Raw genomic sequence first — 26,649 nt, forward strand, 5'->3', positions numbered from 1 at the left:
ATTCTTCTTAGGGACACAAAGGAAGAAGAAATAGCTCATTTGATGACCCACTTCTGAGACGTGATCCTCCAACTTCTTCCTGAAATATCTTTCTGTTTCTTCAGTTTTCTGATTATTTTAAAGTCATTTAATACCCTGTAATGCATTTTTTGTTTCAGCCAGTTAGAATGGATTCTGTTTCTTCAACAAGACCCTGCACAGTATTAGGAGTAATTAACACACACAACAAAAATAATGGTTTGCAAATTGGGCTTGTTTTGCAGATATGCTTACAGTTGCATCATCGCAATCAATAACTGAAAAACAAAATGGACTTATTTTACTCTATGTGAAATTTGCTACACTAGCAATGAAGTTTCCGAGCTGGATGGAGATGGTTGCTTGCTGGGATTATGAGTTATGAGATTCCTAGAGTATGTGTATTCACTGAAATTATGAAAACAGTAGTTTGAGAAATAACGTCAGCAAAGTCTTTCCTTGTGGAGAAATTTCGTTGATCAGTTAGTTTTTCCTAGAGACTGTGAGTCTTCCTTTGAGTCTGTCATGAAACATAGGTGTGGGAGGCAAAATAATGCCTCCCCAAAGACATTTCTATTCTAATCCCTGGAACCTGTGACTTTGTTGCCATTATGTGAGAAAGGGGAATTAAGTTTGCTAATCAGCTGACTTCAAACTAAGAGCAGCTTTGATTATTCAGGTGGGTCTTCCAGGTCCTCCTCTGGAAGAGGAAGGTGGACGAACCGAACCTGGAACCTTCGTCGGACCGGTGTGGTGGGAGAAAGGCTTGCCGGTCATTGCTGGCTTTGCAGAAGGACGGGGGCCTGAGCCAAGGAATGCAGCAGCCTGCGTGATTGTAAGGAAATGCCATTTTCTTTTTCTTTTTAAGATTTTATTTATTTATTTGAGAGAGAGAAAGAGCTCGAGCACAAGTAGGGAGAGCAGCAGAGGGTGAGGGAGAAGAAGGCTTCCCGTGGAGCAGGGAGCTGGATGGAGCGGGGCTCGATCCCAGGACTCTGGGATCATGACCTGAGCCGAAGGTCAATGCTTAACCAACTGAACCCCCCAGGTGTCCCCAATACGCATTTTCTAAGATATACCTGAAGAGTAGTCTGAAAGTATGGGACAGGATCCCTTCTTCAGTGATATTCTAAGCATTTCTCCAGCAGTGCTAGTAATGCAGACTAAACGCATCTCATCTGAAATAATCTATTTCTGTGAGTCTGGGCCCTAAAATGTATTATGGCATCAAGAAAAATTACTTGCATGTTGAACCTCTTCAATTTTTTCCTACTTTCCGAAATTAATAACCTTCACACATCAGCATCTTGCCCATTAACCAATGTCAAAGGCTGCAGACCACCCCCAGTTCTTGTCAGGTGGTAATTGTAACCCCAATGCTGGCGACCTGGATGCCCTTCGGTTCCCGAGTTTTTCTGAGATCATCTTATTTAAGTAAAATTGTTAGTACCAAAGTAGAATTGGCCTCACTTCTACTGAAATATCTGATGGGAAATCAATGTTCTTGTGAAGATTTCCAGAGATTCTGAGTCCATGATAAGTTGTGTAGAAATGTGTTTTTTGTTTTTTGTTTTTTTGCTAGAAATCTCCATCTCCAAATTTCTACTGACCTTTCTTGATCTCCACATTGCATTTTGCCTCCCACACCTGTCCCCTATTTTATATACCGTGTGACCCAACTAGATATTTTGCTTTCCAACGTCTTCACTCTCCTGAATACCACCATGACTCAAGGCAACAGCCACGGCAAGGTTTATTAATAGTTTGAAGGAAAGGAGGGGTTGCACTGAATAAAACACAGCCACTTCATGCTGAATATTAGAATTCCTTATCTTTAAATGCACATTGGCCATTTTCAAGACAGTGGAACATCTCATCCCTCATTTTTGCTTGTTCCGTGATTCTGGGTTTCCTCTCTTCTTCCTTATCCTCTTTTTCCTCTTTATTTATTTGTAAAGATTTATTTATATAAGAGAGAGAGTGCACTCGTGGGGAGGGGCAGAGGGAGATGGGGAGAGAGAATCTTAAGCAGGCTCCACAGCCAGCACAGAGCCCGATGTGGGGCTTGGTCTCACAACCCTGAGATTATGACCCGAGCCGAAATCAAGAGTTCGATGCTTAACCAACTGAGCCACCCAGGCGCCTTTCTTTTTCCTCTTTAATGCAAAGCTCCCAAGACCCCGAACGACTGCTCAGTTTTCAGGGAGCGCAGTTTACCTATGTCTCTGTCCCCATGAGGCCATCCAGCTACTTTAGAAGAACCTCGTCTTTTTAACAAAACTGTGCCAAGAAGGGACATGCTAAGACAAGACAGATCTCTTGCTGAGAGGAATTCTCTTGTCAGCTTGCTGCAGCAATTGTTTTCTCCCTCTACCCAAGTATTTTAAAACTTTTTACATTTAAAATAAATGTCAATTTAGCAGAATATAAAATCCATCTGAATTTTTGAAGTAAAATAGGAAACTAAATATCTTTATTGTATCGGAGTTACTACTCACTGTACCCCGCAAATTCTCCTGGGGCAGGAGTACTTTTGCTTTCCTTTGCATTCAGAGGTACATACATGGAAACTTAAGAAACATTGGTTTTTTTCTATCTCACCTTTTTCGTAATAAAAGTTTTCAAGCAAACACAAAAGTAAGGCACAAAAAAATAGGATAATGAATTTTCATATATTTGTAACCCAGCTCCAAGAATTATCAACATATGATCAATCTTTCTTTTTTCTCTAAGATTTTATTTATTTATTTGAGAGAGAGAGACAAAGAGAGAGCATAAGCAGGGGGAGGGATAGAGGGAGAAGCAGACTCCTCACTGAGCAGGGAGCCTGAGGTGGGGCTCAGTCCCAGAATGCCGAGATCATGACCTGAGCCAAGTCAGACGCTTAACTGACTGAGCCTCCCAGACACCCCTCAACATGTGTCCACTCATGTCTCAGATACACCCACCTCATTCTCAGATATACCACCCCCTCCCACACTGGATTATTTTGAAATGAATTGCATGCATCATATTCTATCCATAAATAATTTCATTATGTGTATCTAAAAGATAAGGACAAAGACCTAGACAGTGTTCAAATACCCCCAGATGGCCTCACAAAAGTCTCTTTACAGTTGTTGAGAAGTGCTGTTTCCAGACCTTGTCCCTGTTACAATCCAGAAACGCACACACTCATCAGGTGCTTGCATGAGAGTAGCTGCCACCTGGTAAGGAAAAGGACCTCTTGTTTCAGGGCTCCTGGGTGGCTCAGTGGTGAAGCATCTGTCTTTGGCTCCGGTCATGATCTCAGAGTCCTGGGATTGAGTCCACGTTGGGCTCCCTGCTCAGTGGGGAGTCTGCTTCTCTCTCCCTCTGACCACCCCCACTGCTCATTCTCTTTCTCTCTCAAATAAATAAAATAAAATCTTAAAGAAAAGAGAGAGAGAGATAGTGTTTCAAGACTAGTCCAGCTTTGGTTTGCTTTTTGTTTTTAGGTTTTTTCTTTTTTCTGGAGTAAGACATCTCCAGAATGGTGTTCTATTCTCCAGGCTAGTTGAATGGCATTTTTAATTCGCTCCATGAGCAGCCTTGTCCTTACAAGCAATGAACCAATGAACAGCGTAATCATACACAAAGCCTTCTTCAGGCCTGGGCTCTCTGTCACTCAACAGCAGGGAAAGAACTTCGGGCTTTTAGAAACTGTGCCTCTAGGAGGCAAAGAAGAGAGCTGTGCCAGCTGAACCAACTGTCTCCAGAGAGGCTGGGCCACCAGGTGGAAGCTCCTTTACCGCCTGCAAAACTGGACAAATGAGGTCCATTGGAAGTCCAAGCAGTCCTGACGAATGGAACACACCCACCGTTTGCTGGAAGCTTTGCCAGGCAGATACCGTCATGTTAGCTGCCATGTCTGCAGTGGCTAGCCCCACAATAGCACATAGCAGACCCTTAGGGAGGCTGAGAGGCTCCAAGTGCTGGTCGGTGCCCTCCTGCAGCTGGGCAGGGATCCTGCGCACTGGAGGAATTGGGGGCCTTGCTGGGGAGGAGGTGCGAAAGGTGGTAACAAGAGTGGGGAACTTGAATCGGGCAGGCCCAGGGAGCATGACATAGGGGTGCCCTGTGGCTCCAGGTCTTTGGGGTGAGGCAGTTAGAGGTGAGATACAGATGCTAAGAGGATGACCAAAATGATTCAATGACAAAGTTTGCATTTTAAAATGTGCCCTGCTTTGGCTAACCCTGCAACCAGATCTGTCGTCCGGATCCTGGAACACAAACCCACACTCTTGGTACTTGAGTTAAGTACTTTAACCTGGCTCTTGTGGGAAGACCAAGGACCTGTCAGAACCAGGGTGAGGGGGCTGGGAAGGTGGGTCACATTAGGCAAGGTGAAGACTAGGAATCTAGACAGCCATGCAGGGGTAGTTAGTTGAGAGATGGACAGATGTATGACAGTGTGTCTGCCAGTTCATCCAAATGAGACTGGTAATCAGTTAACTTACAGGTAGAATTAACAAGCTACAAGGAGCTATCCCCGGGTGACACTTTTGTGGCCTGTGGGAGGATGCTGCACCCCTGGCCTCATTCACCTACTGAAGGACATCTTGGTGGTTTCCAAGTTTGGACAATTATGAATAAAGCTGCTATAAACATCCATATGCAGGGTTTTTGTGTGGCTAGAAGTTTCCATCTCCTGTGGGTGAGTACCAGGGAGCTCAAGTGCTAGATATACGGTACAGGTATGTTTAGTTTTGTGAGAAACCACCTGTCTTCTGAAGCTGCCGTACCATTTTGCATTCCCACCAGCAGTGTATGAACGTTCCTGTTACTCCATATCCTCACCAGCGTGTGGTGTTGTCAATTGTTCCAGATTTCGGTCATTCTCATAGGGGTGTAGTGGTATCTCATTATTTTGGGGGGGGATTGGTTGGGGTTTTTTTTGAGGTGATACTCACGCTTTATTTAACATAAATATAATACATTTTAAAAAAATCAACAGATATTGTACAGTTTTTCAGAAATCATTTACTCATATGCTGCTCCTTGGTTAGATTTTTAGAGTTACCCAAAGACTTCAAGGGTAGGGCAAGGGGAAGAAAAGATTCTTTCGAGTAGCCTTTTTACATGTGTTTCTCACATTCTCACTACATATGTTTGTATATAGAGGGCTTGCCCCAGTCCTGCCTCTTCTGGGTCAGTCATATGCGCTCAGGACTTTCTGTATCCCCAGCATGTTGGCAGTGGCTATGTGCTCAATGGTCCAGGGGTTTTGGTTGTTCTGTTTTCATTCCTCTTGATCTTTCTGCGTCTTCCCTAGAGTCTCATGGTTTTCGGTCTTTGCTGGGAAGGGCAACAAGCTGGTTGAGGAAACATCGTATCTCTGAATTCACCACGCCCACCCATCTCTACTGTGAGACTGCCAGGCGTCCTTCACGGGAGCCACACAGTGATCAATGGCCCCTTGGCCAACACCCATGGGTTGTCCCATAGCACTGCAGGTGATGGACTTGAAAGGGGCTGGTACTCTCAGGCAAACATGTTCTTGAAGTCCATAGAGCAGTGGATTGTCAGGTGCAGGTATTCAAAATGTCCCAGAGGGAGGTAACCACCAGCCAGGGCCAAGACTGTAAAACTGCCTTCTCTGAACTCAGGAGCTTCAGTACAAGGTCCCCGGATGTTGCTCAAGTATTGAGGTTCTCTTCTTCCTTTTGGCATGGCCCTTCCACCAAATCAAAGCGTGGGCTTTTCAGGAATGGAAATATCCTCAAAAGTTGGAACCAGGAGCAGCGTTGTTAGGCCAGCGCTGGCGGGAGGGGCTGCCCCCAAATCAGACAGCGGTGCTCAGAGGAATGGCTGCCCCGGCACAAGCCAGCAGACACTGCGTGGCCACGTGGGTCTTGTCAGTGGGGGTGGTCACAGCCACTGCAGCAAGTACGTCCACCGTGGAAGAAGGCGGCGCCCCGAGAGCCCTGGTGGAATCAGCTCAAGGCTGCTGGTATTACGTTGATTTAATTTGCAATTCCAGGGACGTCTGGGTGGCTCAGTCAGTTAACTGGCTGCCTTCCGCTTCGGTCATGATCCCAGGGCTCTGGGATTGAGCCCTGCATTGGTTTCCCTGCAGAGCAAGGAGCCTGCCTGCCCCTCCCCGCCGACTTGTGTGTTCTAGCTCTCTCTCTGTCTCTCAAATAAATTCTTAAAAAACTTAGGGAAAAAAAAAGAAGAATTGCCATTCTCTTTAAAAAATAATAATTTGCATTTCCTGATGACCTATGATGTTGAGCATCTTTTCATATATGCTTATTTGCTATCTTCTTAGATGAGCTGTCTCTTAAGGTCTTTGGCCCATTTTTTTAATCAGTTGTTTTCTAATTGAGTTTTAAGAGTTTTCAATGTATTTTGGATAACAGTCCTTTATCAGAGATGTTTATTGCCATTATTTTCTCCCTCTCTGTGGCTTGTCTCCTCACTCTCTTGATGCCCTCTTTTGCAGAGCAGACTGTGTTCATTTTAATGAAGTCCAGCTTGTCAATTATTTTTTTCATGGATCATGCCTCTGGGGTTGTATCTAAAAGTCATCACAGTACCCAAGACCACCCACATTTTCTCCTGTGTTTTCTTCTAGGAGTTTTACAGTTTTGCCTTTTACGTTTAGGCCTATGATCCATTTTGAGTTAATTTTTGTGAAGGGTGTGGTATCTGTGTCTAGGTTTTTTTTGTTTTGTTTTGTCTTGCACATGGAAGAATATTTTCCTTTTGAGAATAGTTTTTCTGGGGGCGCCTGGGTGGCACAGCGGTTAAGTGTCTGCCTTCAGCTCAGGGCGTGATCCTGGCGTTATCGGATCGAGCCCCACATCAGGCTCCTCTGCTGGGAGCCTGCTTCTTCCTCTCCCACTCCCCCTGCTTGTGTTCCCTCTCTCGCTGGCTGTCTCTATCTCTGTCGAATAAATAATAAAATCTTTAAAAAAAAAAAAAAGAATAGTTCTTCTTTTAAAATGTGTTCAGTGCAGGTACAGATGAAGTACCGATAAGCACAAAAGAGGAAAACAACTCTATGACCTGAAGATAACTGATACCATTTTGCCGCGAAGGCTTCAGAAAGTGCACGTCTACAGGAATGTAACAGGAGGTTAAAATGGGGCTCTTGTGCATACTTTTGCCTGAAGCCCTAAAGGTTGATAACAATATGATAGTCAAGGACCCCATATCCCAAATATACTAATTAAGGTGCTATGACTTCTATTCAACTGACACAAGGTAAACTGAGAGATTATGAAACAGGCTCTCAGTTTCGAACAATTCCCCCCTCTAGCATCTAACAGTGAGGGTTGTGGAGCAGTGAGAGAAAATTCCACGGAGAGCCTTGTTGGTGGGCTGTATCCCATGTCACCTCCCAAGGGGGGAGGAGTGCAGCCCCTCATCCCAAGGCAAGTGAGAAACTCTTGAGGAGACCCACTCAGAGAACTAGATGTGTGCTCCTAGAGTTTGGGGACTGGCGTCTGCCTTTTGCCAAGAGATGCCCGCAGGTGAGAGACTAGAGCTGTGCCCAAGTCTGCCCAACCACAAGGGGCAGGCAAAAATGTGGGAGCTTCACCGGGGGCCGTGGGAATCTGAGGAGGAGCTGGCCTGGGTTGTTTTAAAAGGGAACCACACCACAGGACTCTTGAGGGGGAGGGCAAAGGGCCCAAAGGAGAAAGTCAGCATAAGGGAGACTGCTGAGACCTCATGGGCTGAGAGAGGAACAGGAAGCTTCCAGCTGCGAGAGAGCGTGCTCTGCAGAGAATCCTGGGAGCAGCCTTTAAAAACACCTGCCAGACAAAAAGGCAGGAGCCAGCCATGGTCCAGGACTGTGCCTGCTGTTGAAGACTGCCTTTCCCCCAGTCTCATCCCAGAGGCCCAGCCTTGAAGGAGCAGGTATGAGAAGAAACCCTGCCAAGATGCCGAGCTCTCAGCAGCTCAGCCTGAGGGAGAAGATTCCCTTCAAGTAGAGAGAAGTTCAGATTGGACTGGACATTTTAATTCTCAAAGTAAGACTGCCCAACTTTCTGCAAGGGACCAGAAATATGAGATCTGCCTGAGATTTCATCCACGGGCCACAAAAGGACAAATCCAGAAAGCGGGTTTGACGTAAATGTGGGAGAAAGAAAACAGTTGCTTTATTTTTTGCACTTGTGCCTGTCTTGTTCAACAAAATAGTAACGAATATAAAAATTATTTTTAAACAAGCTTTGGATCATATTGGGTTCTTATATAAATAAAATGACTAATGTCTGTAAAGCTCCTAACATGATGTTTGGCACATAATACATGCATTAGTGTCTTATCTACTATTATCATCATTATGATTAATGATTTTGTAACCTGCCTTTTTCCATTTAATGATATATCCTAAATATATTTTTAGGTCAATAAATACAATAATGGCACATAGCCAGAATGTGAGATCCACATTATCTGTTTATTCAGTAATGTGCCCTTCTATTTACAACAGTGCCTGGCATATATCAAGTAATCAATACATAATTGTTAAACGAATAATTTCAAGTGGATGCAGTGTTGTTGTATGGAAAGTACTATAGTCACTGATCTTTTATTATTGGTTAGAAAACACTGCAAACAGCCACATGTAGGTGCTTTCATAGTTATAAACCAGTCTCTAAAAATGTCCTTGTTTTGTATCTTTGTGTATATCCTTAATTATTTTCTTGGTATAAAGTCTTAGAAGAGGAATTTCAGGGTCAAAGAGTATAAATGTTTCATTAAAACTTTGAAAATTCTTGCCAAATTGCTCTCTGGAGGGATTTTGAGGCTAGGGAAGAACTAGGAATTTCCAAGTACAGAGATTATTTTTTTTATCTTTGCATATCTCTGGATATTTCCCAGTTCCAAGAGTTTTGGCATGGCTTCAACACAAGAAGGGTTTCTGCAAGGTTGAAAATAAAAACATGTTCCAGAAACTTATTCTAGGGCATAGTTGACTGAGTGAAATGGAAGGAGAAACAGAGCATTTGGCAATAGAAGCGTGGTGAGTAACTCCCCAGCCCGGGAAGCCTCAGCTTGGAAGAGCTCGGATTCGTCTCCAAGCATCACAAAGAAGATGACAGGTCAAAACACCACTATTTATTGAGCACCTACTATGTATAGCACTGCACCGACCACTTTGGAGTGCAGTGGCCTGTTGCTGCCATCCCTAGGTCCCCACCCTCCACGCCCAGGCTGTCAGCTCTCCAGGGAAGAGCCGCTGTTGGCTTCATCTTGCATCCTTGGCACACAGCAGGAGAAAGGCAGTAGACGCAATACATGTTTGTAAGACTGAACAAAACTCTTCTAGGAAAATTCTAGAGGGGTTGGCACCAACTCTGGAAAGCAAACACACGTACACACACTCGAATGACTAATATCAAATGTAAGAAACGAAACCACTGTCATCTTGAGCTCTCCTAGAAGCTCCGGCAGATTTTGGGTTTTGAGCCCCTGCTCAGATTAGTCTGCTGTCCTCAGATTTGTTCAGTACCAGCGTCTAGTCAGAACTGATCATTGTAATGAGGCTTCACTGAGCTCCCTTGGGTGAAATGGCAGACAAAAATGGAAGCATTAGAAGCTTGAGACCCGGAGCCAAAGAACTCAAAAGGTTGAATACTTCTCTTAGGATCTGTGTATTGAATCTGCATTTGGGGCTTTGGCAGATTCCCTGGATATTGTCAGTGGGTGAAAGAAACAATATGGCAGGAATGGCTGTCTGCCTACCCAATGTCTACTCACTCCTGCTTCTTAAGTATAGAACCCAATATTATTATTAGAGACAGCAAAGCACCTAATTAAAAATTACATTTCCAAGCCAGTTTTGAGGGCAGATATAAAGGGAGTTGTTGGGTGGGACTTCCAGAAACATTCCTAAAGGAGGCTCATCCTTCTTCCTGACTTCCTCTCTTCTTTCTTCTTCATACCCACATCGCAGACACAATAGCTGGAGCTCCAGCAGCCATTTTGCAGTCATGAACTTGAGATTGAAAATCGATACTAGGGAAGTTAAAGCAGAAAGGATAGGAGACTTGAACAGACCAGCCCAACATTGCCTACTTTCAGCTTTATTTTACTTGAGAGAGAAACAAACCCCTATTTGTTTAACTACTGTCACTTGAGTACTCTCTTAGTAGAAGCTAAAGGTAATTGCTAATGGAATGACTTTCTATGGGGTGAAGGGCCCAGTAGTACCCCCTAGGAGCATTTGGCAGATTTTGGCAGGGGGAGGTGTATTTTTTGTTGTCACAATATATGGCACGACTTGTATTTAGTTGACAAGAGTCTGAGATAGTTTGTCCCAGATATTCATGTAGATTTAAAACAACAACAAAATGTTTATAATTACAGGTGCCTTAAACATAATCATGTTTTATAAATAAATAAAATTATTTTTTGCATGGTTTCGGACACACCTAATTTTCCAGGAATGTGACTGCCATGTAAAACAAAAATTTTGAGGATGCCTGGGTGGCTCAGTTGGTTAAGCATCTGCCTTTGGCTCAGGTTATGTTCTTGGGGTCTTGGAACCGAGCCCCGAGTTGGGCTCCCTGCTCAGTAGGGAGTCTGCTTCTCCCTCCCCCCCACCCCCTCCCCAGCTTGTGTTCTCTCTCTCTTTCTCAAATGCATAGGTAAAATATTCAAAAAAAGTTTTTTTGTACTCTTTTTTGGAACTTTATAAAGATTTGTTCACTATATGCAAAATTATATCACCAATGGACACACCAGTTGTATGCAGTGTAACACCCTATACTGATCTAAGTTTATAGTTGTCCCATTCATGGTGAATGTATGAATAATTACAGCCCCGACTCCTTTGTTATATCTCCTATTATAGTTGGGCTCGAGCATTTCCATGTTGAAAACATATTTCTTTATTACAAATTACCACCCTTTTATTTCTTCTTTGAATCTTTCCAATCAAGGCATTATGCTGATTTTATTTTTGAAAAGGTATGTACAGGTAGGTTATATCATCTATACATTTCACGTCAGTATCATAAAGTATGTTCCATTAAGCGGGGAGGAGGGCATTGGTCTTGGCAGTGCCTGTCGTCCTAACTGATGAGACTCGTACACACGCAGCCTCCATCTGCCTTCTCTGCTCTAGTGCGAAGGCGCAGAAAGGACTGGCAATAGAGAGCTGAGTGTTTGGGGTCTGCATGTCAAGCTAAAAAAGGCGTATTTTTTCACATTTATCAATGGCAAGCCTGGCTTTAGGCACAAGTGCAGAAGATGCACCATGCTCAGTGCCATCGGAGAGCCAATTATCTCTGAGAAAGTCGAGTGTTAATCCATGATCCATCGCCGACAACTCTGGACACATTAGTTTTTCAGAGGACACAGAATTAGGACAGAACTCTGTTGACAGAGGGGGAGGGAGAGCAAGACACAGTTCTGGAACTCCGGGGACTGAGAAAGGAGAGAGAGGGGAGGTAAAGAAACCACAGTGGCCATCTGGGGTAGGGGAAGAGTGCCAGGGGCAACAGCACGGCCAGGACCACTGAGGGGACCTGCAGCCAGCATGGCCAGCCCACCGCTTGCCTCGGTCACCCCTCTGGAGTGACTGAATTAACCACATCTCACACTCCTTAATTGGAGCAGATAATTGGCGAGCTGGCTTTGTGCACAGGAAGTGTGTGCAGTTAGATTTGGCGGAGCGGAACAGGAAGAATGGGGACCACCTGATTTCATCTTGTGCCAAGGAGGGCGACACAAAGCGGCAGTGTCTCCTGTAGAGCTTGGCCCAGGCCAAGCAGGGGGACAGAGAGCCCCGTGCAAACTAGCGGGTGAATGGGGTCTTCCTGGGAAGATCACTGGAGCAGATGACAGTCAGGAGCTCTAGGACTGGGCTCAGTGCTTAGGCTGCTTTGTGACTTCAGGCAAGTGATTTAACCTCTCTGTGTCTGTTTCCTCATCTGTAAGGCAACTGAGGAAATAAAAATCCCCCTTAAAATCCCATCACTCCATTCCCTCTGATCCCCTGATGTGGCTTGAATGCCTCCTCTGTGGGTACAGCTGTGCCAACTGTGCCTGGGGGGCTATGCCTGTTTCCTTGACACCCATGCACCCCCCTCCCCTCGCCTCCCCCTTCCCCCCTTGCCTGCCCACGGGAGAAGGAGGGGTGTGAAACAGACAGATATGAACAATCCTTGGTGGGAGGGGGGCTTAAATCTTTACCTTCTCCCCAGATAAATCTCAACCCACTTTTTTTCAGGTTGGGATATATCTTGGTCTAACCTCCTGACCCAGCCCTTGGCGGGTCTTCTCTCAGAAGTGCCCTGATAGGCACTGGTTAGAGAGGGCTGTTGCCAGGACAACGGAAACCAAACACTGGCGGAAGTGTCATTATTTCTGAGGATGTGGTAAGTGAGGTATTCACCTGATGACCATCCCATGACTGTCAGGCTTGTTTTCTAGCTACTTTTTGAAATCTTCATTCTTAGAAAGCCCTTTGTTATGAAATGTGCTCAGGTCCGGAAAGGAAGTGAGGATCAGTCAGCAATACCCCCAGTGTGAACTCTGGAAGAGCACTTCCTTTGGAAAGATTCATCCTCATTTTGCTCTGGGCTTTGTGCTGGTGTATGATGACTGTGTTTCCTGGGGATTTCCAACCTGAGCAGCAAGGGGCCCGGGCCCCAGCTTGCTCCCACACTGAAGACAGAGACGGCTGTATTTCTTGCGTGACTCTTTCTGTCCCACGGTGGGAGACAAAGGGAGTCAAGAGACCATGCTTGTGTGACCCTGGGTGAGTCTCTTTACTTCCCTGAGTATCAGTGTAGTAACTGAGGCATTTAATAATTCCTATTCTTGAGGGAAAGTTGAGGACAAGTTACTGAAGCACCCAGAATACCCATTTGTAACAGACATTATTATTTTTATTATTTTGCTTTTTGCTCAAAATTTATTTTTCATGACCTAACAATTATACAAGTGACCAAATGATTTTATAAAGTCATAAAATTTTAGTAAAATCATGTGGCCTGGAGTTATTCACGAATAACATTGTTATTCATTAAAAATGTTTGAATGCAGAAATGCATCAGCATTGTTCTTATTAAGCTTGGTCATCCCACATAACTTGGTCTGAATTACAGACAGCGTATTCTCATAAGAGTGATAAAGTGTCGGGACATCTGGTTGGCTCAGTTGGAAGAGCATGTGACTCTTGATCTTGTGAGTTCCAGCCCCATGTTGGGTATAGAGATTAATTAAATAAGAAAAGAGTGGTAAAGTGTAAAAAATATGGCCTAGCTGTAAAAATCATCCAACATCTACAAAGAGAATATGAATCAGAAAGCCTCATGTCATTCCCACAACTAGTCTGTAGCAGATTTATTAACCAGAGAATCCAAAATAACATTTTCCTCACTGGGCTGCTGTGAGGATTCAATGAGAATATCAAGTTATTGCTGCCCAGTGGGCATCTAACAAATGATAATTATTAATATGTTTCTACCCTCAAAACAGACACAGCTACAAACAGGCACACATCCTCTCTTCTGGTTCTTTTACAGACTGTCCAACTGGTGGAGATGGATGGATACTCTCTTCAGAGTGTGAACACGAGACATAGTCATCTATTCGTTGGTTTTTGGAGTATGGGTCATTATCAGAGATGAATAAATATCCCTTAGTGCCCCCAAGAATCAAGCCCTGGCTAGGTCAGCTCCTGAACTCACACTTCCAGGCTACCTGGGGACGCGAACCTTGTAAGTACGTACAACAATCCAAGAGTGCACTTGAGTAAGTAACAGCTGGATTTGGTGGTGTAGGTGGGGTTTGGACTTCATGATCCATCTGGAACAGTTTATGGGTCTGTGCTACAAGTGCTGTGCAGAAAGTCTTTGTGGAAGAGGTACACATGTGCTCTGGCCTTGTAGGAGAAGAGAGGCCACTCATGGGGCGGGAAGCAATGTGAAGGACAAAAAAAGTCCACTTTCTCTGGGAAAGGCGGACCATGAGGCTGATGACGGAGGTTTATGGTGTTATAAAAAATGGTGTCTTGGGACAGTCTTACCATCACTTTGATAAGAGACAAATCTGGGCTCGGTGAGTCTTGTGTTGTGGGCCAGTCACCAACATCGGGTTCCTTCTGCTCCCATCACATACACTTTAAGGTGTTACTTCAGTTGAGAGATTTGGATGTTACACATAACCCCAGCTGCATGGATTTTCAACAGCAAACTAGTGGGTCAAGTTTATAAGTTGTTGTGTTCTGTCTACTCCCCTTTCCTCTGTCTGTCCTAGCCCAAAACTAATGGCTTCTTCTCCCACCTAGAAATGAGGACCCGGTCTAAGGAAGGGCTCTGTGCTCTGTCATTTACACGGTAAAGTGAATCAATACGGCCACTCAATAGGTATATTCATACATCCAGGGAGGTGCACAAATGCGCACTGTACAGTTTGAAGAACCTTTCTATGGGTACACCTATGCAAACACCCCCTAAACCGAGAGTGAGAACACTTCCAGATCCTTCACAGGGGCATGAGCATTTTTATATAATGAATGTATTTATCCTTTGGAAAAGACATTTAACTTGTGAGATAAGTGGGGGGATGGGAGGATATCTGTGAGGATAAGACTCACATCAGTTAGCTGATTAGTTATTGAACAATCACGGACAGAGTGCCCACTGTGTTCTGTGATCCACGTACGTTCAAGGTTGGCTTTGGAACTGGTGCTGCGACGCTCAGACTCACCTCTTCCTCTTCTCTCTAGCTTTACCACCACTGTCTGGATGAGACTCTCACGTCTCTCCTGGACCAGTGATACAGCTACCTAACTGGTCTCACTGCCTCCAGCTTCTCTAGTTATTTTTTAATATTATGAACCTAATCACATACTTCTCTGCTAAAACCCCATTAGTGGCTCTCTACCACCACAGCCTGGGTCCTGGCTTCTCTTTGCGGTGCTCCTGGCTGGGAGCCTCTTCTCCAGCCCTGTTTGCTGCCTCTGCCCTCATAGCCACATGACCTTGTTTCTCTTCCCCAAATACATGGCTTTCACATGCTGTTCCCTATGCCTGGAATGCCTTTCCTCACATCCCCCCCCCCAAATCTTCCATTCAACCTCAGAGCTGTCCTGTATTGCTTTCTTTCTCTCTCGCCCCGCATCCAGTCTGCCAAGAAATCCAGGTGGATTTCCATAAATCTACTTCAGAATACTCCCAAAATCTGTCTAGGACTTGCAGTTTCCACTACCGATAATCTCTGAGACCGGCCCTCAACTTGATTATAATGCTAACCTCCTGAATGGCCTCCTGGCTTCTATCCTTGCCCTCCCACCCACCCATAGCCTGCTCTCAACACAGCAGCTAAAGTGACCTTCTTAAAACATGTGTCAGATCATGTCATACCTCTGCTCCAAACTGTCCAAAGCAAGAGTGGGCGCAATGGCTTGTCCCAGCCACTGAGGGGCACTCCTGCACATGCTCTCCCTGCTCAGTGGTGTCACACTGGTAGCCTGGAATTGGCCACCGTGGGAGTATTTACACCACAGAAATTGGCAAATGCTAAAAAACCAAGACTTCTTCTTCTTCTTTTTTTTTTTTTTTTGAGACCCAATCTGCCAGCACACCACTGCTCCAATGGTGACCCACTTCTCTCAGGGTAAGAGCCAAAGTTGTCATGACTGCCTTCAAGGCCTCTGCAGTCTGACCTTGTCTCCTCTTTCTCCTTTGCTACAGCCGCACTGGCCTCCCTGCCCTTCCTCACACACGCCAGCACCCTAGGGGCTGTGCATTCCTTCTCTTTCTAGAAGTCATCCCTCCAATGTCACCTCCTCAAAGAGGCTTACCTGACCTCTTCACCATGAATTCTAACGCCCACCTTAGCTATTCTATTCCCCCCCCCACAGCATTCTAACTACTATAGAATATGCTTGTTGCTTATATTTATTATTTACAGTCTGTGTCTCCCCCTCCTCCCGCGGCCCATGCACGCACGCACGCACGCACGCACACAGCCCGCAGAATGCCGTTTCCATGAGGGCAGGGATTTTGGACTGTTTTCTTCACTGATGTGTTCCAGTGCCACCCAGAAGGCAGTCAGTAAGCATTTCTTGGCTGACTGGCTGACTAAATCTCCAGATGCCTACCTCCTCTGTAATAAGCCTTCCCGAAACTTTGCACTTGCCCCTCTCCGTCCGCTGACGGTCCTGATTCTTTCCTTCTATGTCATACCTGCAGCTCCTGAAGTTGTTCTGCGGTATCCTGACGATTTCTTACGACCGCCTCCACCCCCCCACCCCGGAGGGCTGGCTGTGGGTTCTTCGAAGGCGCCCCCGACACGTCTACCTGCACACGGCCCCCGTTGCCAGCTGCTAAACGAACGCGTGGACGCACACAGGAGCGGTAAGCAGCGTGTGATTCGCACACGGACTCATCTTCTCATCTGGAGGCCCCTCGCGATGGCGCGGCTGGGAAGGATGAGGCAGGGAAGAGTGGGAGCGAGCGCCGAGAGAGAGGCAGCACGGAGCGCGGGGGCAGAAGGCAGTTCTCTCCTGGGCTCTGAGCGGACTGGTTATTATTTCTTTCTATGACGCTCCGCACACCCTCCCTCTCCTCGGCCGTTTCTCTCACCTTTCAAACCTCTGATCTTGGACCCCAGGTAGGGTCAGCTTTAAGTACAGGGAGAGAAGACAGCTGCCTCGGCGACGTGATCCAGGGACTTCAGGAAGATTCTTCACTCTGAGGCCACTTTCCTCGGGTCTTTTCTTTATTTTTCTTTCAGTTTCATTGAGATATACTTGATCCATAGCAGTGAATAAGTTTAAGATGTGCGGCATAATGACTTGACTTACATATATTATGAAATGATCACCACAATTAGTTAAAATTCATCATCTCACATAGATACAAAAAAAAAAAAGGTTTGGATGTTTTTTCTTGTGATGAGAACTCTTAGGATTTACTCTCTTAACAACTGTCAAACGTACACAACAGTGTTAGCCATACATCTTATCCCTGGTACTTATTTATCTTATGACTGCAAGTTTGTACCTTTTTACCGCCTTCTCCAAATACCACCTCCCCCTGCCCCTGGGTTAACCACAAAGCTGATCTCTTTTTCTATGAGTTTGGTGTTTTGTTTGTTGTCTGTTTTTTAGATTCCAAATATACGTGAAGTGGCCTAGAACCCACTGGTCTCTCAGCAAATGGCCACACAGAACCGAGAGCCCGGGAGAATCGGCCCCCAGGGTTTCTAGAGTACGTGGCAGTTTAGGGCAGTTCCCAGCCTGGGGTCTTCCCCACACAGAGCTTCTGAAGGCTGTATGTTGGTGGCCTCAGAGCCCGGGACCAGGGAGGGGTGGAGGGAGACTTGTCTGTCCCAGTGAAGCCCTTGTCCACAAAGACCAGCTCCACTTCTGCTTTGCTGCCCAGCCTCCCCAGCACAACGAAGGGGCTGCCCTGTGGGGAGAGGGGTGACTTGTCTCCTTTCCCAGCCATCAAGTGAGGAAGAAGGGTCCACACCCTAACTCTAAGCCTCAAGGGAATACAGGATGTCCCAACACGTCCTGTAGAACGACTTAGTAATTTTCCAGTTACTAATTTGCCTTACCTGTTCTGTTCGAACAGGCTAATTGTTTCCTCAGAAAGACTCAAGTGTAGTGGGATGAGGTCACCAGAGACATGCCTAAACGATTACATGGTCATGGGCGTGCCAGGAGACTAGTAACCAGCTCCTCAGACTATTGGTCTGATTTTATCTTTCCTGAAGCAAATTCGGTGAGGACGCGCCTCCTGGTGGTGACATTCGATTATGCCAGGCAGGAAGAATCTCCCGAAGTGACTCCTTCCCTGGGTAGGAGAATAACTGGGTGTAGGTGCTGTTTTTGCAACATTCTCAGTAGGGCATATTAATGTTATTTCTCAATAACTATTTACTGATTGAAATATGAAATAAATGTGATTAATATAATCCATTCATACTTGTGATCTTGGAAGGTGTGAATTTTAATCAAAGCCAAAAATCTGCCAAGGCAGAAAAGAGGGAAAATTGATCTTGGGTCTGATAAGAAAAGAGAATATAATTTTGAGAGCTTCCATATACTTTCTGCTTTTACACTGTGGATATTATATTCTCTTTTGACTTAGAACAGTTCAATTTTTTACTTAGAACAGTTCAATTTTTTATTACCAAAAAATTGAAATATACCAAAAAGTAGAATGATAAATCCCCATATAGTCACTACCCAGGTTCCAGAGCTATCAAGATTTTGTCATGCTCACTTTTTATATCCCATTAAATGTTTTTAGTTGCTTTTCCTCCTTAAACCCCAGACATCATGTTACTTTACCCTAAATATTTCAGTATGCATTTCTAAAAACTGGGCGTTTTCTTACATAACCACTTGCCATTTTTACATCTACAAATTCATAATCCTTTGGAGTCATCTGCATGCCCATACAGTCCACATTCAAGTTTCCTTGGATATAAAACTGTCTTTTTGCAATAGTTTGTGAATCCAAGACGTCCACACATTGCATTTGTTGTTTGGTTCTCTCTCTCTCTCTCTTTCTGTTTCTCTCTCCATTTCTCCTTTTCTCAATCTCCCTCCCTTCTTAATTAACTTCTCTTGATACAGAGAGAACTGCACAGGTATTAAGCACACAGTTCGGAGAGTTTGGATAAATGCGTACACCTGGTAGCCCACATCCTTATCGAGATAGAGAATGTTTCCCTTATCTCAGAAAGTTCCCTCCTGTACCTTCACAGACAGTTCTCTCTTTGCCCCCAGCCACTGCTCTGACTTCTCTCACCATGGATGAGTTTTGCCTGTTCCTTGTCGTGTGTAGCTACTTGCCCTCAGCATAATATTTTGGGGGCTCATCCCTGTTGTTGCGTGTTCCTTTTATTGTGAGTTATATTCCGTCATCTGCCTGTACCACAATCTGCCTGTGTACCTTCCTGGTGCTGGACATCGGCACAGTTTCCAATCTGGGCTACTGGGGGAAAAAAGCTGCTATGAATATTTTTGTATGAATCTTTCGGCAGACATATGTTTTCATTTCTCTTGAGTAAATACCCCGGAGTAGAATAACTTGTCACAATGAGTGTGTATGTTTAACTTTGTAAGGGAGCCCCGGGTCTCTTCTCCTGAGCACACCCTCTTTACCACTGTCTGGTAGTCTGCGTTCTGCATATGGCCAGCAGCTTCCCTGAGGTGTCACCTAACTTGTCCCTCTCACCCCTGCATTGCCTATAAACTAGAAGTTTGATTTCAGACTTCATCCTACCTCTCATTGGAAGGGACCTAAGTGACCCGGTTACCTCATTCTTAATTCAGACACTGAGACTGATCAGTGGACCCAGGGGGTGGCAGCCTGATCCCCCCAGTGTCAACTTCCCACAGCAACCCCTCATCTAATGGTTTTGAATGCTCTTTGCCTTGTATTTGTGTTAGGAATTGCAAAATGTTGATTTTTTAAAAATTCTGTCAACCCTCCACATTTTATCACATGAGATTCTTCGGCAAAAAGGAAACTTTCTTTCGCAACCTTCTCTCATGGTTGTAAAGGACAGGCAGGAAAAATACTTAACTATTAGTCTTTAATTTGCTAGTGAAAATTTTTAGTTTGGCTTATGTGTTGTTAGAAACTTTTAAGAAGGCTCCGACAAGAAAAGCTCTCCCAGTCAAGTATTACTCAAAGCATAAATATAAGAATTCCCTCACTTCACTTGAAGAAAAAGCTGCATAATGTAGAGGAGCACTGACATGTCAATGGACCTGGAGAGACTGTGAGCCAAGGAGTAATAATTGTTGGGGTGCCTGGGCAGCTAGTGGGATAAGCGGCTGACTCTCGGTTTCCACACAGGTTATGTTCTCAGGCTTCTGAGATCCAGCCCCATGTCGGGCTTCCCACAGAGTGTGGAGTCTGTTAGAGGATTCTCTCTCCCTCTCTCTCTCTCCCTCTGTCCCTCCCCTCACTTGCACGTGTGCACGCTCTCTTTCTAAAATAAATAAATACATCTTTTAAAAAAAAGTAATAATTGTAATGATAATAGTTACTAACATTTGTGGAACATTTCCTATTGATGTAATGGGTAATAATGAAATTTTACTCATTTTCATAATAATTAGAGAGAAAATAAGAGTGCTAGTCATTGTGTAACCCAAAGAGCCTTATTCAGGTTAGGTTTCACTTTATTTATTTATTATTTATTTATTTATTTATTTGAGAGAGAGAGAGAAAGACAGAGTGTGAGTGGGGGAGGAGCAGAGGGAGAGAGAGAATCTCAAACTCCACCACTGAGCACTGAGCACCGGAGCCCTATGCCGGGCTTGCTGGGAGGTGGGGACTGATCGCAGGATCCTGAGATCATGATCTGAGCCAAAATGAAGAGTTGAATGTTTAACTGACTGAATCACCCAGGCGCCCCTACATTTCACTTTTAACCTGGAAGAAACCGCAGATTCATCTCTTTATTCAGTTGACATTTATTGAGCACTCACTCCTTCAGGAAAACAAAGCTGAATTAGACCAGACACTGTGAGGCCTCAAGGGGCCTCGCAGATGAATTTTGCCTCAGTGGTTCCTGGGACTTGCCTTGCACAGATGTTCATGGCCTTTGTTACAAGACACACAAAGAACACACTGCAGTCGTAGGCAACACTCCAAAATCAGACACCACCTGCCCCTATACACATGTGGCAAATGTAACTGGTTTGGTGTTGGGGGAAGCCCAGATCAGTAGTATCTGCCTATTTCCCATCATGAACTGTAAATACTCCCATTATGGCCTGTACCAAGCTACAAACATCACGTTGCCGAATGCAGAATTACAAACCTGTGTGTAGCACACCATGATATAGTAACTTCATCATACAGATACAATAAAAGTAAATAACTTCAAGAGCACAGGTAATAGTTAACTTTAATATAGTGAAATAAAGAAGTGATGAGTTTTAAGTATTTATCTTTGTAATGTAACTTATTTAATTATATGTTTATATAATTTAGTTTTTAATAATGGTGGTATTTAATAACTGGCTTACACAATTTCTCAAAATCTGACCATTGGCCCTGACAAGTTAGCATGAGTCGGCCCCAGCACACCACAGTTTTACACGTGGCAATACTGCAGTGTAGCCTTTGCAATATACAGCATGTGCCTGAGGACTTGGAAAAATGTGGCTGGGATGATGCTCTGAGCCTGGGATTTTCAACGGCTTCAGGACACAGAAGAAAGGAGCTAAGTGTAGCATTAGGAGTTATGTCCATATCTCGGCAATGGGGGTAATCATTTCCTGTTACTGGTGTGACAAATTATTCCAAACTTAGTGGTTTTAAATAATACAAATTTGGGGCGCTTGGATGGCTCAGTGTGTTAAGCATCTGCCTTCATTTCAGGTCATGGTCCTGGGATCCTGGGGTCCATGTTGGGCTCCCTACTTAGCAGGGAGTCTGATTCTCCCTCTCCCTCTGCTCCTTCCCCCTTGTGCTCTCTCTCTCTCTCTCAAATAAATGAATAAAATCTTTTGAAATAAAATGAAATAACTCAAAGTTATTATGTCACAGTTCTGGAGGTCAGAAGTCAGAAAGGGGTCTCACTGAACTAAAATCAATGTGTTGGCAGGGCTGTCTTCCTTTTGGAGGCCGTAGGGAGAATCCTTTTTTTCCTTCCTCCAGCTTCTAGAGGGCTTCTGCATTCTCTGGTTTGTGGCCTCCTTCCTCCATCTGCAAAGCCAGCCGTGTTGGGCTGATGCCTTGTCACACTGCCATCTCTCTGGTTCTCTCTTTGGCTGGCTGATTAGCAGCCTTAATTCTCCTTTGCCATGTAACCTGCATGTACATAGGTGCCACAGACTAGAATGTGGACATATCTGGGAGGTTTTTATTCTGTCTAGTGCAGGGATGTTGAGAGATATTGCAACTAGTTCTCCACAGACAGCACCCCTAAAGGTCTACTAGAGAAAGTACGTGGAGTCCTACAAGGTGAGATGCAAGGTGGATTTCATAAAAGCTGCTGATTTGCCTCCAGTGATTTCAGGTAGCAGTTAATATTATAAAGAAAATGCAACAATAGAGCAGAGAGAGCTGGAGGGAGGTATTTTAGTAGATGGTCAGAGAAGATCTCTCTAAAGTGGTGATGTGTGGGCTGAGACCTGAGAGGCAACCACGTCCAGATCTGAGAGAGGCTGGCTGACTATAATGAGCAATAACACCAAGAAAGAGCTGCTGGGGGTTGGGAGCTAGCACGCTCAAACCATCCCCAAAAATACAGTGTGTTCACCGTCCAAACTCAACTTTAAATAAGTCTCCTATCCAGTTCCCTCTTTCAACCACATCTGTCCTCCTACATTCTTCCTACAGAGAAATTCTGGCATGTCACTGGAGAAAAACAAGTACAAAGTTTCTGAAGATAGGCACGTTTTGAGAAACAGGAAGAAGAGCAGTCTAGAAGATGAGGGGTAATAGATTGTTCTAATACTGGACCCCAGTGGATCAGGCTTCCCTTTGTCCACATCGCTTTGCAATGAATGTTCCTTCTCCTTCCCTCAAGAGGTAGTGTGTCTTTCTTCATTCCATGAGTCTGCTCTGGCTGTGTGACTTGGTTGTTTTGTTTTTTTAAGATTTGTTTATTTATTTGAGAGAGAGAGAGAGTGCCAGAGTACATATGGGGGGGAGGGGCAGAGGGAGAGGAAGAGAGAGAGAGAGTGTCTCAAGCAGACTTCCTGCTGAGCATGGAGCCTGATGTGGGTTTGATTCCACACCATGAGATCATGACCTGAACAAAATCACAAGTTGTACACTCAACCAAATGAGCCACCCAGGCACCCTGACTTGCTTTGATCTATAGAATATGGCAGAAGTAATGTACAAATTCCAGAGCCTGGACCTTAAGGACCCTTGAGATTTTGCCCTCACTCTTTTGGAACCTCTCTGTGCTGCAGAGAAGCTCACTAAGCTTACCAGCTTACCAAGAGGCCACATGGAGAAGAATTGAGGAGCCCAATCAATAGTGAACACCAACTGCCTGACAGACAAATGAGGCATTTGGACCCTCTGTCCGCCACTGCACCGTCAAGATGACTGCAGCTGTATGAGTGGTCATGCAGAAAAACCTACAGAATCATGAGAAATAATAAAGCATTACTGTTTAAAGTCACCAAGTTTTGAGCTGTTTTGTTATGCAGCAATGGATAACTGTTACACAAGTTGGGAGGTCACAGGAACAAGATCACAGAAAGGCTTATTAGCATGGTAAAGAATCTGAATTTTGTCCTACATGCTCTGGGGAATCATGAGGGTTTTAAGAAGAGTGGTATGTTTTAAAAGATTACTCTGGGGGTGCCTGGGTTACACAGTTAAATCAGTTAGGAGTCTGACTGTTGATCTCAGCTTGGGTCTTGATCTCAGGGTCGGGGGTTCAAACCCTGCATTGAGCCTACTTAAAAAAAAAAGATCACTCTGGGTGCTGTGTGGAGAAAAGATCATAGTTGGGTAAGAATGGAAGCAGGGAGACCAGCTGGCAGGCTTTTTCAGGCATCCAGACAAGAGATGGGCAATAGTGGAGAAATTTGGGTCCTGTAATGGATTGGCTTGGAAAGGAAATAATGAATAACAATCTTCTTTCTTGAAATGCAGGGCTATATAAATATATGTACTATGTATGTGGCAAGTCAGGATTTTTTTTCTGGGCCATTGGTGGAGAGGGGGAGTTCTTGGCAAGCAAAAGTAAAAAGACAGAGACTTGGTAGCCTGACAAGCACTAAAGTTATGTTTTGGGATACAGTCAACGTTAGCAAATTTTTTCTTAAATAAAAGAAAAAATAGATTGCCTTGTATGTGCACTGCTCTGAAGAATCTGACAGGCCGAAGACTCCACTGAGCTCATGGAATGGTGTGCTTGCCCCAGGAGGATGGGCCTCTGTAATGGAACCAAGAGTGGTGCAGAGGGGAACGTGTGGGAACATGGAGGAGGGGCAGTGGAGAAAGGAGAGGAGAGGAAGACGTCCCAGAGTGGGAGGGCAAAACTGGAAACCTACCCAAGACAAAGTCTAACTGGGAGACACACAATGGGGAAAGAAATGCTTTGTGTTGTAGGAGTTTGATGACACTGCTTTCCTTCTGGTGATGGACTGCCCTGCAGGCCCCTCCAGGTGCTGCAGGCACATCTGGGGCTAATCTGAATGTGTGTGTATTCCCAGCCATCACTGAGTGTGAAAGGCTGAATAAGATACAGTTCTTGTCTTAAAGTTTTGCAGTATAGTTGAGGGCACATGTCTTAATACTTGATATAGTAATAATATAAAGAAAATAAATGCTGGGCTTTTGCTGGATTGGGCTGGTTGGCTCTTGCTATTGTGGTAGTGACCCACTTATCCCATCTTGCTGATATTCTTTTTTTTTTTTTTTAAGTAGGCTCCATGCCCATCATGGAGCCCAACATGGGGCTTGAACTCACTACCTCAAGATCAAGACCTGAGCTGAGATCAAGAGTCAGACACCTAACTGACTGAGCCACCCAGGGACCACCCCCCAATCTTTCTGATACTCTTACATCTGGAGATCTTCATATTTCTCTAAGCTCTTCCACCTAGATACATAAACCTGGACCTTTCTTACAATCTCGCTCTTTCTTTGTTTTTTTCCCTCTACCTACAACTCAGTATCATGAGTGTGGATCCAGCTCGGCCCCAATGCCCTCCTGGCCCTGAAGCACCCAGTTCTAGGGACTCTTGCCCAATGCCTGACATTTATGGGCTTGAAGAAAATTATGCGTCTTTGCAAATGTCATCTGCTGAGATACCCCACATGGAGACAATCTCTCCTCTTCTTTCCTCAGTGGATCTGCTTATTCAGGACAGCCCTGATTCTTTCACCAGTCCCAGAGTAAAACTATGACCCGCTTCTATAGAGGAGAGCACAGTGAAGAAGGAAGATGCAGCCCAGGGGAAGAAACAGAAGAGCAGAACCGTGTTTTCTCAGACCCTGCTACGTGTACTCAATGATAGATTTCAGAGACAGAAATACCTCAGTCTCCTACAGATGCAAAAACATTCCAATATTCTGAACCTTAGCTATAAGCAGGTTAAGACCTGGTTCCAGAACCAGAGAATGAAATGTAAGAGGGGGCAGAACAGCAACTGGCCAGAGAATAGCAACAGTGTGACTCAGAACAACTCAGCAACTACTGAACACCCAGGCTTCTCTTCCTGTCACCAGGGATAGCTGATGAACCTTCTGGAAATCATCCAATATGGAGCAACCACACCTGGAATAACCCCAATTGGAGCAACCATTCCTGGAACAGCCAGACCTGGTGCCCCCAAGCCTGGAATAACCAAGCCGTAAATGATTAGCTAAACAACTGTGGAGAGGAATCTGTGTAGCTCCAGATCCAGTTCCAGCAAAATTCTGTCTGCGATTTGGAGTCCATCTTAGAAACTGCTGGGGAAAACCATAGTGTAGTGCAGCAAGCTGATAGGTATTTTAGTATCCAGCAAATAATGGATTTATTCTGTGAACATACAGCCTGAAGATATGTGATGATGAGTATAGTATTTAATCTCAATTTGGGCAGTGGGTGTATTACTTCTCCTAGGATTTGTCTTTCAGGGTCCTGTGTCTCTGCTTTGGTATTCTGTTTCTCACTATGCTTATTTTGTCAAATGAGGAGGTAAGATTGGAGTCTAATCAAAGAGGTTTTCATAGCATTGGCTGCTATGGGCACCATGATAAAAGATGTTTCTGGCTATAGATAACTAGATATAATACTAATTTGGATATCTTCAGGCTCTAGAATCTAACCTCAAGAACAGGAAGTAAAAATACAAGACACGTACTGAAGGATTATTTGCATTTTCTGACATTGTGAGGCTTTACTTGTTAATAACCTCAGTTGTTACCGTGAAGGGTTAAGCTATACTGTGCTTCACTGATTTCCTCTGCCCCTTGTGCTCTTTTACTACAACTAATTTGTTCAGTATTCTAGTATTTGTAGGAAGATATTTTGTATTTTAATTTATCATGGTAACGATACCAGTTTGGCTGGTTGGTTTATAGGTTTAAGTACAAATAAATTAAATACCACTTAAAAAAAAGAAAAATAAAAATAAAACAAATGCCAATAGTGGTCCAGATTTTTAAAATGCTAAAGGATTTAGGAGGAGTTAAGATGGCGGAGGAGTAGGGGACCCCTTTTTCAGCCAGTCTCCTGAGTCGAGCTGGAGAGGTACCAAACCAGCCTGAACATCCATGGAATCAGCCTGACGCAGGAAGATACATCTGGATCTCTACAAATGAACATCTCCAGTGCTGAGTATTGATGTGAAGCGGGGAACTGTGAAACCGCGCACAGATATCGGAAGATAAATGGAAGGGGGAGGGAGCCGCTGTGTTCGGGCACCGGGAAGCAGTAGCCACCTGCACGGGGGAGCGGGCGGACTTGGACGGGCACCTGCGAGACAGCAGACTGAGACCATGAGCCGGGAGCGCACGCCACCAGGCATCTCACGGAGCTCCAGAGCTCTGGTGTGCACACTGGATCCAGACTGAGACCGGGAGCTCCGGGAGTGCGCGGGGCAGCTGGCGGCTGGCAGCTGGCGGTGTTAGAAACACCAAGGACAGAGATGCGCCGGCCCTGGAAGTGAGGGCTGGGACGCTGGGTGTGGGGCGCACATCCTGG

General features: G+C 44.8%; 2 pseudogenes; one reads left to right on the forward strand and one right to left on the reverse strand.

Annotated features, from left to right (window-relative positions):
• The first annotated feature begins 732 nt into the window (after positions 1-732).
• LOC117801966 lies at positions 733-26,039 on the forward strand (annotated as a pseudogene).
• LOC100478028 lies at positions 5,189-11,317 on the reverse strand (annotated as a pseudogene).
• Positions 26,040-26,649: the final 610 nt, after the last annotated feature.

Source organism: Ailuropoda melanoleuca, chromosome 4 (assembly GCF_002007445.2).
Source record: "Ailuropoda melanoleuca isolate Jingjing chromosome 4, ASM200744v2, whole genome shotgun sequence".
In the NCBI taxonomy this organism is placed as follows: Eukaryota; Metazoa; Chordata; class Mammalia; order Carnivora; family Ursidae; genus Ailuropoda; species Ailuropoda melanoleuca.